This window comes from Notolabrus celidotus, chromosome 3 (assembly GCF_009762535.1).
Source record: "Notolabrus celidotus isolate fNotCel1 chromosome 3, fNotCel1.pri, whole genome shotgun sequence".
In the NCBI taxonomy this organism is placed as follows: domain Eukaryota; kingdom Metazoa; phylum Chordata; class Actinopteri; order Labriformes; family Labridae; genus Notolabrus; species Notolabrus celidotus.
Genome location: NC_048274.1, coordinates 27412595 through 27426166, shown reverse-complemented (window position 1 = coordinate 27426166; position 13572 = coordinate 27412595). Strand labels below are relative to the sequence as shown.

General features: G+C 41.0%; 1 protein-coding gene across 1 annotated transcript in view; it reads left to right on the top strand.

Annotated features, from left to right (window-relative positions):
• The first annotated feature begins 8478 nt into the window (after positions 1–8478).
• The window catches only part of fam214a (family with sequence similarity 214 member A), a 38616-nt gene continuing 33522 nt past the window's right edge, over positions 8479–13572 (top strand). Inside the window, exon 1 of the mRNA XM_034680206.1 lies at positions 8479–9803. The gene's annotated coding sequence lies outside the window, so the exon portion shown is untranslated. The remainder of the gene's footprint in view (positions 9804–13572) is intronic.

The following is a 13572-nucleotide window of genomic DNA, read 5'->3' as shown; positions in this document are numbered from 1 at the left end:
AAGCATTCCAGACAGACAGGGAGATGCCTCATGTGTAGACTGCTAACCCAACCCAAAACAACAAAACCCCAAACCAAAGCAAAGGAACCCCCAAATCGAAGCCCTCGTGGTAGTGCTTTCCTTCAACATGCTGAAGCGTTGAATAATTAAACAAGAGAAACCAAAGCCTTTTACAAACCAAAACCTCTCATTCATCTTAGGGTCACAACACTTAAGAACAAAGTTATTAGACCAAAGAGTACATTTTGTAGTTGTTAATCTTAAAAGTATTTTTACCTCCTTTTCTCCTTTACTTCTGAGACAGACTGTTAGTTAGGCTCTACAACAAAGAGGTTGTTGCTGCTTGAAGTTCATACAACATTCTGAGTCATTCTTGAATTTCTGTTCTTTGCAATTGGAACATTTCTGTGACACAACACTGGACACAGCTATTCAATCAGCCAGTGAAGCTTTATTTATACAGCACCGAATCATAACAAAAGTTTTCCTATGACACTTTAAATACAGAGCCGGTCTGGAGCGTTGTCTTTGTAATATTATATAGAGACTAAACATTAATTCACCATGAGCAAGCACTTGGCAATAGTGGTGGGGAAAGCTTTAACAGGCAGAAACCTCAAGCAGAACCAGACTCATTGGTAGACAGCCATCTACTGAGACTGGATTGATGTTTGCCTTATTGATGCCTTCTTGAATCAACCCATATCCCAGCCAAATCTCCATAAACAGTCTTATTGATGAATATAAGAAGATGAATAAATGCAGAGACATAACTTCCCCACTTTAGCAGATTAGTTGTGTTCAAATACCAGCAGCCTGGAAACATTGACAGATCCATTTATCAGTATGTTTTCTCTGCAAAGGTGAAAACAAAAGACAGCTCTAACTGGGTTTTCTTGACACTGTGAGAGAGACAGCCTCTGTGTCACCGCTCTAATAATGATAAGCATTCAGCCTCAGTGCATCGCCCATGTGTGCTTCATACCTATTTGATTTATCCTCCTCATCAAAGATGTTGGGCCGAGGGGATGATATCAATGATCAAATCACTTTCAGGCACTTACACAGCAATGTCAGCTCCTCACCTGAATACTAAAACACCCCACCCTGCTTGTTGCAAATCCCCACACCCCCCCCCCCCCCCCCCCCCCCACTTCTCGCCTGTCCTAGTAAGCTATGCATTTCAGCAGTAGGAGGAAAGCACTACGCGGGGCCGGCCCAGGGCAGCGTATCATTAAATATATTGAGCCGCCCCCCCTCAACCCCCTCTCTCGTCATCTCATGGCCTGGGTTAGCAGCTCTACATTCATCAGAACAAGCGCTGAAGGAGAGGCGAGAGACTGTGCTCGCTTCTTCATCTCTGAAAGAAAAACCAAAAAGAGGACAAAGAGACAAAAAAATGTGTCAAGACCTGCTGATGTTTTATAGTGTGAACCAAAGATGCTACCTCACTCAAGTTCCATACGTGATTTCTATCACTTTGATGATACCAAAGATAACCAAAGATTTTTTCTTCTCATTGCACGGCCTCTATGAGTGGTGTTTCAAGATGTTGTGTGTCTTGTCCCCTCCCCCCTCCTGTCTCCTCTTCTCTTCCTTTCTTCTCCCGTTTCTGCCCCTCCCACCTGCACTCAACCCATGCACCCCTGCTATGCTTGCTCTTGCTTCATCTATGCTCTGATTACAGCTCCATAGGTAGTCATGCTGATGTAGCTATAGGCAGATATGCTGATCTAGCCATGGATACACACAAGCGGCCACACTGGGGCCCTGCAGGGGACAGAGGGGAGTTGCCAGAAACGTAATCAGCTTTTCTTATAACTCATCAGCTGGACCAAAGGGATTATTTCTACCGTTTTATTTGCTGAAAAGACATTTTCAGGTACCAAATCTGGAAAAAAATTAAAGTTTTACTTTGGTTTTATGATCAATTTAATAACAATCAGTGTGAATTTCATGGTGTACCTGACTGTCTTTTCTTTCCAGCTTCCCTTCTCCTTGGACCTGCCTCTTTGTGTGTATCTGTGGTCATATTGATCCACCATATAGGTCAGACATCTTTGCATGACAATAGGCAGACAAGCTGACATAGCCATGGGCAGATTTGTTGACTCAACTATAGGCAGACATGTTCCTGAAAGTAGAAGCAGACGTGTTGCAATCTTTCTAAAACTCCCAGGACGAGTGCCTTGCTTGAACCAAAGTGTAAAACCGCTGTTGACCTCTCACCTTTGACTCTGTGAATACCTCAGCCTGTAGAAGGGCCACTACTGAAGAAACAAGGAAATGTGTTTTTATTCCTCTTCTTTTTTTTTTTTTAAGTCACACCGTGGTGCTTTTGCCAGCGCAACCATGCAATGAAAACATACCAAAGGAATTTCTGTTGTCCACTTCTACAGATTAAAACCAAAGGTCTTTGTTTCTTCTCTCTCCCTTGACCTCTTTCAACCCTCCTTCCCTCCTTCCCTCCTTCCCTTCTTCCCTCCTAACCTGCCTCGTCTCTCTGCTGTGTGTAGAAAGGTCCAGCACTCTGGCCGTGCATGTCTTTACCAATGTCTCTGAATACCTCATAGTAATAATTCCTTTGAGTTCTGCATTGAGACGTCTATCTGTGAGCTAGGCAGAACTCCACTCTTGTGGTAACTGTTGTTGTTACTTCAAAAAAAAAGAAGCTGTATGATTATCTATTTTTAAGGGTTTTTTTTGGCAGAAGTGCTCTGTTCAAAGTTGCGGAGGACAAGTTTCAGGGTTGATGTATGAAACTTAAAGGGATGGAGGGAGAAGCGTATTTTTTATCAGACATTGGGTTATGCCAATATTATGATGGTAGACTATTGCTTTTACAGGGTAAAACCAACTGCTGTGATATTGTGTTCCTATTTTCCCTTTTTCTCTTCTTCTGTGTTGTGATTTTAATTTAATTGCATTTTTGTAATGGTTAACCACTGCTTTAATTTATGCATTTGTAGAAACTCTAGATTTGTATATAGTAGGTTTTTTGGAAGAAAAAAAACAAACAAAAAAGACAGTTTTATGTTACAGCCTTATTTCCCATGCTTAGATTTAACAAAGGAGTAGTTTGTATTCTTCTTCAGCTGAATCCTAGCCGGCATTTCAATGTGTTTTAAACACTGCCAGAAACCCAGACAGTTGATTTGCCAATGCAGACAAAGTTATACAGGAGCTACTTTGTTAAACAGCTGGCAAAAAGCAGTGTGTACGTGTGTGTGTTTTTTCTATTCTTTTGACTTTTTAACAAAAACAGTTATTTTATGGGTATTACTGCACATCCAAAGATTTTTAAAACAAACCAAAAATTGGACAAAAAAATATGTATAATGTTGAAAAGCACTGGCATTTGTGAGGTAGACTTGTTGAGTTTTGATTTGCCATTCGCACGGGTATAGAATGTAGAAGGCGTAGGGCTGTGTAGACAAGCTTACTCGACCATGTGGGAAACCTCCTGTTCAACGTACAATCTTGAAGCATCTGAAGAAACGAGGGCTGCAAGTCCCGCTCACTTTGCTGTCTCATGCACTGAGTGAGGTGGAGCCGAGGCCGGGCAGCCGGTCTGCCAGGGGGGCCGTGCCGCAGAGCTGGGTCTGTTTTTATTGCTGTGGCACTGCCGCCTCGCTCCATCTAGTGTCTGTTCTTCTGGAACATACTCGTGTAATGACTATGAGCAAAGTCTATTAAAACTGTAAAGAAGCTTACCAAGGAATCAGTGTGTGAGTGTGTATGGGGACAGCCACCTGAATTGATCATTTATTTTGGCTGTGTGCTCGTGTGCATGTTTTACTTTGCTGTGTGTTTGACTTTTGTTTCAAATCAGTTTGTGCTGCTGGTGTGTTTGCATGTGTGTGTGGCTGATTGGTGCATATCACAGTAAGTCTGAATCCCTCTGCCTGTCAGAGGCCTTACTGTTGGATAACAGCAGCATGTTATGCAGTCATTATGTCACTGAATGTGGATGTTTTTGCAGAAAAACTACAGGTGCTTACGTAACAAAATGAAGGCCTGTAGTAGAGAGGGAATGGATGATGTGTGGATTTGCTTTTTACTCATTTTTACATGTTCTGTTATTTATTTCGACCCTAAGGAGTTCCCATATGATGGGTAGCTTAGCTACAAGTCTCATACAATACTGCGGCGCCTAAGACAATCATCTGGATCTCTAAAGCTGGGGAACTAGTTTCTCGCCCGCAGAGGGGTGTCCTCCAGCTCTTCATACACAAAGATGCTTGAAGGGTTTTGATAAACAAGCATATTTGTTGTCATAAACATTAAGGATTAGACCACAGTAGTAGTTCATCTTGCACTTGCATTCTCAAAATGAAATCTCATCGCTCTTGTCCACCTTGTGTTCTATCATACTTGATCTTTTTCTTTTTATCTCCTTCTCAACTCACAATGCTTCTTCAGTTTACGTATGTGTGTGAGCGTGTGTGTTTGAGAGTGTGTGTGTGCAAGCAAGCGACAGTGTGTGTGCGCTTGTGTGCCGGAGAGGCAATGCTGTCAGTGTTGCTCTCAGATGTATAACTCCATGTCTCATGACTTGATTTGTCATTGCTGTTTCCAGGCTTTGCTACTGCTTTCTCAGTGCCGTGCAATATCATCTGTTGTGATTGCTAAGCAAATGAAAAAAAGAAAGAAAATTGAGAAGCAAGTGATGATGTCATCCAGCTTTTTTCAGTGTTCAAATGTTTCAACATTTCTGTAGTCACAAAAAAGTAGAAAATAAACAGTTGGTATTTCCAGCCTCTGAATCCTGACTCTCTTTTTTTCTTAATGTTTCCTTTTTTTGTGACGTGAGAGTGTCTTCTTCTTATTTTGAAACTCTGCTTTTCAGCAAACCATCGACCTACAACAAAGCTGAATTAAATCAACACGTGTCTTCATCGGAATAAGTATTGCTGTGTTTACGCTACACAGTACTTCTGGGTCATGTAATTTGGGATTCATGGTTATTATGCAGTCCTATATATAGTCTGTACCCAAGACAACGGGACCACTCACCGTGACAGTGCGGTAGGGTGGAGCAGCTAAACATTTCATGTCCTTTGAAGCTCTCATGCTGCTGAAAACAGCCTGATCACAATTTAAAGGGCAGAGAAGCTCTGATGTTGCCATTTGGATAATCCAAAATACACTATCATTACTACTACCTGTACTAATTCAAATCAGAAAAATAATAAGGATGATGATTTAAGCTTTAATAGTTTTTCTCCCTCAGCTCCACGGCATTACAAATGAATAACCAGCCAGTCTGAAAAATCAAAATACCATCAACGCATCACTAATTTTCTCTGATTCAAACACCAAACAGTAAAAGTGGCAGATTGTGATGCCTAAGGATGACATGCTAAACTCATACACTGATTCAACGTTTGAAAGCAGACCTATATGTTTACACATAGGAATCTCACATACTCTGAAACATTGGTAAAAGTGGATAAAAAGCCAGTAATGCGTTGAAATCAAATTCTCAATATTTAAATGTACAGACACTGTAAGCACTGAATCAGAGGTAAATCTCTGATCCTCATTAAACACAGTCACTGAACTACAGATCTCTCCTCACTTTGAGCATGTAGAAATCCAAAAGTTTATCAAACTTCATAAAGGAAACAAACCAGAACCAGTGCACAAGAGGAAACATGGAGTATGACATCTCAGCCTGGTTGATTTTAAATATAAAGAAGACAAACATCTTTAATTATGAAAATAAAATAAAATAATTGCACATTTTCACCTGACTCTATGTGTGGTTTGGTAAGAATGCATGTGTACACTACTTCTCTCAATGTCAGAGTGTACCAAATAATGCCATTACAGTGAACTAAACAGATGAAGAACAACCTCTGGATGAGGATCCAGGAGTAACAGGACCATATCCCCGAATGAGTCACAACACCTTCAATATGTTGTTGCTGTTCATATCAAGTGCAAATGTATTCGTATAAGATGTGTCTTCCTGTCTATGAAGATGTGTAACACTTCCACTTCCATGTTCTGTCCCTTTTTGAGTGTCCAAAGACACGCAGATATTTTCCTGCTGTACTACAAATATTCTGCCACTAGATGGGGCTATAACATGGATTTTCTCCAAACACAAAAACTTCTTTGTTTGGATTTGCCAACATCCTTAAAGGGAAAATTCACATTAAAATAAGATTATCTAAACCTCCTAATGTGATCATTGTGAAAGGGTAAATCAATACCTAAAAATAGATGACTGTCTCTCCGCATTTTTCCATTTGGGCAGTTATTGGTAGTTATTAGAATAAAAATAGAACAAGTATGAGGTGTGCAAGAATTTGAATCACAAAGCTGTTTTTGTTCAGTGTTTAGCCATAATGAATTATATATGGAATTGTTTTTATCATGGTGATCCTATCTAACTTTTTTGTATATTTCATGTTGGTCTGTTGTCAGTAATGTTTAGGCTGAGGCTACCTTTTCAAAAGCAGACATTATTATAAGCCCTTGAATGAAACTGAACAAAAGTTGTAACACAGGATCATTAACTCCTGACCTCCACCACCCAAAACCAACTCACACCTGCCCTTATACATATGTTTCTTAGCTAACAGCATGACTGGATAACTGGAATAAAAACCTGTATTTTATTCATTTTTTGTCTTTGTTTCAGAAATGTTTGCAACAGACACCTCCTGGTGTCTCACACTCTTGGTTTTGTCAAATAAGCGAAATTACCCTTGCTCAATAAACGTTGCTCCCTCTCCAGATAAATGCAGATAACCTACAAGAAGAGATTGATGTTTATATTGAGGACATTTTAACAACACACTATCTGGGTCACTGCTATCTGGTTTCATAATTAAAGGACTACTATGTTAGTTTTAAACAGGTTCACAGAAAACAAAGCACAATTCTTTAAAGAAGTGTGGTGCCCTTTAAACATAACATGCTGTAAGAACAAAAACTGTTTAGTGTGCCATAAATGATACATCAAATATATCCCACATGTATTTACAATCAAACTCAAGGTTTCCCTGTCTTTGTGCTGCAAACAACACTAACACAGTAAGTGCAACTGCAGCTGCCAAACAGATTTGTGAAGCTGATTTTGGTGTCCTCATTTTGGCCTTTGCCTTTGTTCCAAGAGGTTTAAGCAGAGATGAGATTATGACAAAGAGCTCTTCCTCTGACCTTTTTTATGTGCACCAATGGACAATGGCCGTCATCCAACATTAAGTAATGAGCAGCCCCGCTGGTTCTATAATGAACATGTCCTCTTCATGTCCTGATCTTCCAGTTTGACTTCAACTTCATTTTGCTTTAGATTGTTTTTGTGAAAACTTCAGGAACATTTCTTTATTTCTTTATCAAGTTGCTTCACCATAACATCCCCTGGTGCTTCAATAGGTCTGATAAAGCCTATAGGCTAAGTTTTCTGATAAGGTCAGTATTAGATGGGAATTCAATTTTGATATTCTTCCTCAAGATCTTCAGCTTTTTTTTTTTTTTGCTAAGAAACTCCTTCATCATTACTTAAAGCAGGGGCCAAACTGTCCCTCAAAGTGACTTAATGTGGCTTAATTTCGCTGGACTGCAGAAAATTTGCCTACCTACATGCACATGTGTCTGTGTGTCCTGTGCCTTTATGAAATAACCTACTGCTATAGATGCTTTTGATAATTAACTATTCACTAACCCTAAACTTAAGAGTCATCTGGCAAAAAGAAAGGCAGAAAAGTCCTTACATTTTCTATTTTTCAAGTTTAGCTACTATTTTTTATCAATATTCTTTACAATAATGGGTAAAATGTACTATTTTACACATAGATAATTTACATAGAAAAACATTCTTGAAGACATCTCACGACCCCCAAGGGGGTCCCGACCCACAATTTGCGAACCCCTGACTTAAAGTAACAATATAAGTTATTTCATAAATCTCTTTTGTTTTTCAGTATTAACAATGACCAACTGTGTTTCTCTACTTGTTTCAAATGAAGAGTTCATTTGAAAAAACACTTAACTCACTTTTGAAAAATTTAAAAGATGTTTCAAAAAATACATTTTTTCTAATACTAGCTTTTGGTAATGTCAATCAACTGAGGTTGGGTGGCTTTGACTAAGTCAAAATGACTTTACTAATCTGAGATATCTTGAAAATGTAACTTTATTAGGAATCTTTATCAAAAAGAAATATATTTATTGAACATTTATCAAAAGGGAGTTATCTGTTTTTGCAAATGAACTCTTCTATATACATTTTAGTAAACATTACTTGGCTCACTGGTCACAAAGACCCAAAAGTTAATATTAAAGATGTTTTCATAATGCGGTGCACTTGAAAGGAACTTCTCAAGAGCTTTAAAAGACCCTCAGACAAGCATTACTTTAAACATACGATCTTTGGCAACATACAAGCCAAACAAGCAGGAACAAAATGTTCACGACGGGAAGCGAACCCTCGTGCGAACGTGAACGCGCACAGAACTGCACTGACCAATCAGCTCAGGGACACTGAACCCTTTTCTGCTTGTGCCTCTTTCTCCACCCAAACTCCACCCAGTAATGTGACAGCACTGTAAAGGAACATCTCAGCTGATGGGGTTTAATTTTGTAAATGTTCCTGCCTCAAAAAGCTACACTGAGTTTTTGGTACCACTTCTAAGTTGGTGGTTGCTATGGCTGCGAGTTCATGCGAGGCTGGCTGGCAGAGAGGGAAGTGACGATGGGGCTGTTGTTGGGACACGTGACTGGAGCTGCACTGATATGTTTTGACAAGCAGTGGGGAGGGAAGAGAGAGAGAGAGAGAGGAGGGGAGGCAGACTGGAAGCATCACGACTAGGAGGACTCACTGTTCCTTTCATCTGAATAATATCAGTATCGACTTAGTGTTCCAGTGTTTGTCAGTCAGTCTCAGGTGTGTCAGCGGGGAAGTGGAAACAGCTGATCGGGGAAACGCTGCAGTCGTAGCCGAAGCATCGAGCGAAGTTGTTGGTTCGAAAAGTTTTAATGAAGATCTCAAAGGAAGTCAGTACAGGTGGCGTGTCTAACATTAGGTACATGGAGACTGTTCGGACGCTGTGCGTGGACAGAAAGTGGAGCATATCCGTCTGATGTTGGCTGTCTGTGACAGAGAAACAATGTTGCGTTAAAAATGTTCTCGTCTTAGCAAAATGAGACAGTCCGACATTGGAATCAGTGTTTGTTGTTGAGCTGCTGCAGCTACCTGTGCTCACCGTGGGGGGGTTGGCGTGTTTGCTGGCTTCTTCGTCACCATTGGACTCTTAATCAAACAGTCAAAGTTAGTCGTGGGTCTGACTGTCTGGCTAGCTAACAGTGCTGAGTTAGCAGCAGAGCGCCGTGGACAGGAGAGGAGACACAGGGAGGGATGCACCGCGACGTGACTATGGTTCAGGTGGAGGAATTTGAGACATTCTGCGAGGGTGGCCTGCTTGCTAGTTAAATCACTAGTCAGATTGCTCACTGGCAAAACAGATTGATCACATCTAACAGTATCTGGCCGATCTGAGATCAGCTGTCTTTGTGTCAGTCAGTTGGACAATACAGTGCGACTCCATGGAAGCGTACAGTAGCATGCTAACAAAGCGAGGCTTTGTTGTTGGATAGGGGCAGCAGGCTTCACAGCTGATATCACTGCTTAGCTAACACAGCAGGTCTCAGTCACCGAGGGGTTTGGTGGTGGGGGGGCCCAGACACCGTTGAACTGCTGTCAAGGCTGATTGGAAGAAAAAAAAGAGAAGACCCTGCAAGAGACCCTGAAGGCATCCTGATGACACTGGACAACATGAAGCCTGAGCGAGGTATGTGGAGCACAGAAACACATATATGTTGGGTGAACCTGATGGTGTGTAGTTCCAGTTTTAGTCGACTGACTGTTTATGTTCCCCTGAGACAAGAATCAGGCCAGAGGGTTATGTAACAGCTGGTCAGCCTGGTCACTGGTTATATGAATTTGTAAAGCTTGACCCCACTCAGTGAGGACGTATACATACAGTACTTATTTACAGCTCTAGTTTTGGATCCAAACACAAAATGTCAGCTGTTTCTTCCCCCCATTTTTGCTCCAACATACAACCTGCAAGATCCTCTCTCTGTCAAATACTGTTCCCTCTTCAGGCAGCTCTTGTTTTGACAGTCTCTTGCACTGCAAAATGTTCCTGACACCCACCCTGTTGTGGAAATAAGGCTCCTTCCATATGCTCTGCAACCTGTTTACATGTCGCTGGATCTGCAGCAAGAGGCAAAACAGGGACAGAGGGGACAGCCTTGTTTGTTCCAATGTGATTATGCTAATTTTACCATTGCATTAATTTGTAAAGGGCATTTCGGTGGCTTAATCTCTGACCCTGACACAGTTACCAGGAGGTGTTGTGTAATATCTTTCATCCTAAAGGTAAACATTGCACTTTGTGAGAAACAGTTCATCGTTGTTTTTTTCAATCAGGGGCAACTGGTGACTTGATCTGTTGTCAACAACACAATAGCTCCATACTTGGAAGCAGTGAGGGCCACTGTTCCCAGTCATGATGAGATTAGCTGCAGTCAATCACAGATAGTCTGAGTGTTTGCAGAGGTTATGAAACTGCTGTCTGGCTGCTGCCTGGTCTCTATGGGATCTTTTTAACCCTCCTGTTTTGTTCGTTTCTCAGGAACAGCAATAATGTTCCTGGGTCAACTTGACCCCAGGAATATTTAATTAACCATTTAAATCAATATTTTGTGCAACATTGTGTTCTTCAACTGTCACAGATCATGGTTCAAATAGGATAACTCACTTGTTTTTTATTAAATTAATGTTACAACTTTTTTTTTAATGTACATTGGAAAGCCCTAAATATAAATACAATAGTTTTACATGACATAGATTTTTATTTATTTTATTTTACATTTGTATTCTTGTATTCTTTGTGTTTCTTTATGAAGTGATGTTGATAAATTAACCTGAGACACCTCTTCTGTCAAATGCTGCCCAGATTTTGATGCTGTATTTAGCTGGTTTGGAAGGTACATACTGCCTAAAATGGAAGGAACCTCTGAATGCCACTAACCTCTCATCCACTGTGACATTAGGGCCTGGGTTATAGACTAGTGGAAGTTGCTTTACCCACTTGTCTCTCACTGTTCCTATGGCTGCAAGCTTGTCTCTATTTGATCCAAGCTCCTGCAGATGTCAAATATGTGAAATGAACCATTTTCATTTTATATGTTCATGTCAGAGGAAGTTTCACACCAAAAAAATACTTGTAACATTTTTTTTAGATTTTTGAACTTTGAAATGGGTCAATTTGATCTGCAACATAACAGGAGGGTTAAAGAACAAAATGCTGGTTATTGGAGCCAAATAAACAACAAACATGTGCCCTATATGGGCCTAGACTGTTAGCTCTATCTTTGTCTGCAGGACCCTAAGCCTTTATAAAAAAAAAAAAAGAGCTGATCCAGACATCTGGGACAGTTCAAAGTAAAGGACACACTGACTGGCACTCTGTTATGTAATTATAGCCAAATAATGCAGCACAGCATGTTGGGTCAAGTGTGAACAGCAACGCTGCTGAAGTATGTTGAAGCATCGTTTGGGGTTATGAATCTCGTGACGGGGTCTTCAGGTTATTTACAACATGTCCAGTATGTGCATGTGTGTGCCCCTGGCTCATTTCAGTAAAATATATAAAACCCGACTGGCCAAGGCTCATCACTACGGCAGATCTGTTCTCCACTCTTCACATATTGTCATCATGTCAGGTTGTCATGTTCTAATTATGAGAGCTTCACAGCAGGAGCTCCCTGTTTGAGTGGCAGACACTGTGGGGCTATTGTTATTTGGAACATACTGTACAGTCCCCGTGGTGGAGATACCAGATTGCTTATAGCCCACATCCCTCCGTTCTTTCGCCTCTCTGCTCTCCCTGTTCTCAGAGAAAGAGACTGCACAGTGAACAGAGATGTTTACTTTAGTAGCCCGGCTGAACCACACGCAGGAAGACCAGGTTGAACAGTGAACCGTCAGTTTCACAGCTCTGGTGCTAGTTTGAGGGTCCCTAGGTTTGAATGGGAGAGCTGAACAAGTCCAGACATGCGCTTCTAACCCTAACACTGCAGCAACAAGTTTCACAAGCCCTGACCGCCTGATCAGAAGGGTGTGAAAAATCAAGCGTAGGCTATGGGATGGCGATGACGAGGTGATAGAATAAGGTTGTACCCTGTCACACGTCTGCTCCCTCTCCACCTTTAACACCTGGGATATGAACGAGTGATGTACAGATCGAACACATTGAATCTGTATGTGATAATGTTCTGGATCCTTAAATTCAGATCCAAGTACCGATGCATACATTTTCCTCTGATGTCACCCTGACAAGATGATGTTCCTATGCCCTTATTTGATGATCATTTAGGATTGGTGTGTTGTTATTCTGAGCATATTTGATAACCCAATTGCTACCTTTACAACAACAGCTGATCTCTAAATTCAACGATGTTCTATGAACACTGTTGTTTAGTTTTTGAGTTAGTTTTGGGGATTTTTTGCGATTGTTAGTAGGTCAGCTGAAGAGGGACAGGGAATGTGGGGAGTAGAGAGCGGGAAAAGACCATAGACTGTATAAATAATGGACGTAGTATCCGTGACGTCACCCATCTGTTTCTGAAGAGCTATTTTGTTAGAAAATACCCTACAGTGTGTGCCGATCGAGAAATTAGCTATCCAGACTACACTCGTCTTTTGTACCAGGCTGTAAACATGTTTATTTCTGCTGTGAAGATCGGCTTTTTTGAATTGGTGTGTATGTGCTTTCCTGTACCTCTGGAGCCAGCCTCAAGCGAGCCTCGATGAACTGCAGTTTTTAGCACTTTCGCAATGGACTCGTATTTTTAGACCGGAGGTTGCTGCTTGGGAAAGACGTGCAGCAAAGGGTCCTGTCAGGGAGTCAAACCAGCGACTGCTATGTCGAGGACTAGAGATTCTGTGCAAGGGCTGCACCATAAAACTGCTGGGCCAACTGCAACAGTGTAACACAATACAGTAGACGAGTGAATTCCCAGCTTATGGTAATGACGACTAGAAAGTGTTTCAAGCAAACATTAGCTTTTGTCCAGTCATACCTAATGGGTTGTCAAATATGTATCTAATGAGGATGTGAGCTGGAAACAGCAACACAACATAAGCCCTGTTCACACTCTAACCTTTTCAGGTACTCAGTGTTTACACATGCTGTGTATGTGTATACTGTGTACACACTGTGGGAGATCATCTGTATCAGTCTTGTCTCACAACTAGAAACACTTCTTTTGTTTTTGGTGATGGGGGGGCGTTTGGGTAGAGCATACAGGAGAAGAAATCTTCCGTTATGGTGACTGTGTTATGTCACAACAAAAAGTATAAGGACTTTTTTCCATGGCAAACAGAAGTATACTGAAACTGAGGTGGGCAGTGACGTAGGGCTGGGCAATAATTCAATAGCAATAATTAATATCAATATAGATATAACAAATGTTCGATACAAATTCAATATAAATAAACCTGTAATTACACCCCCCAACCATTGGAAATGGAGGTGGCGCTAATCAGCC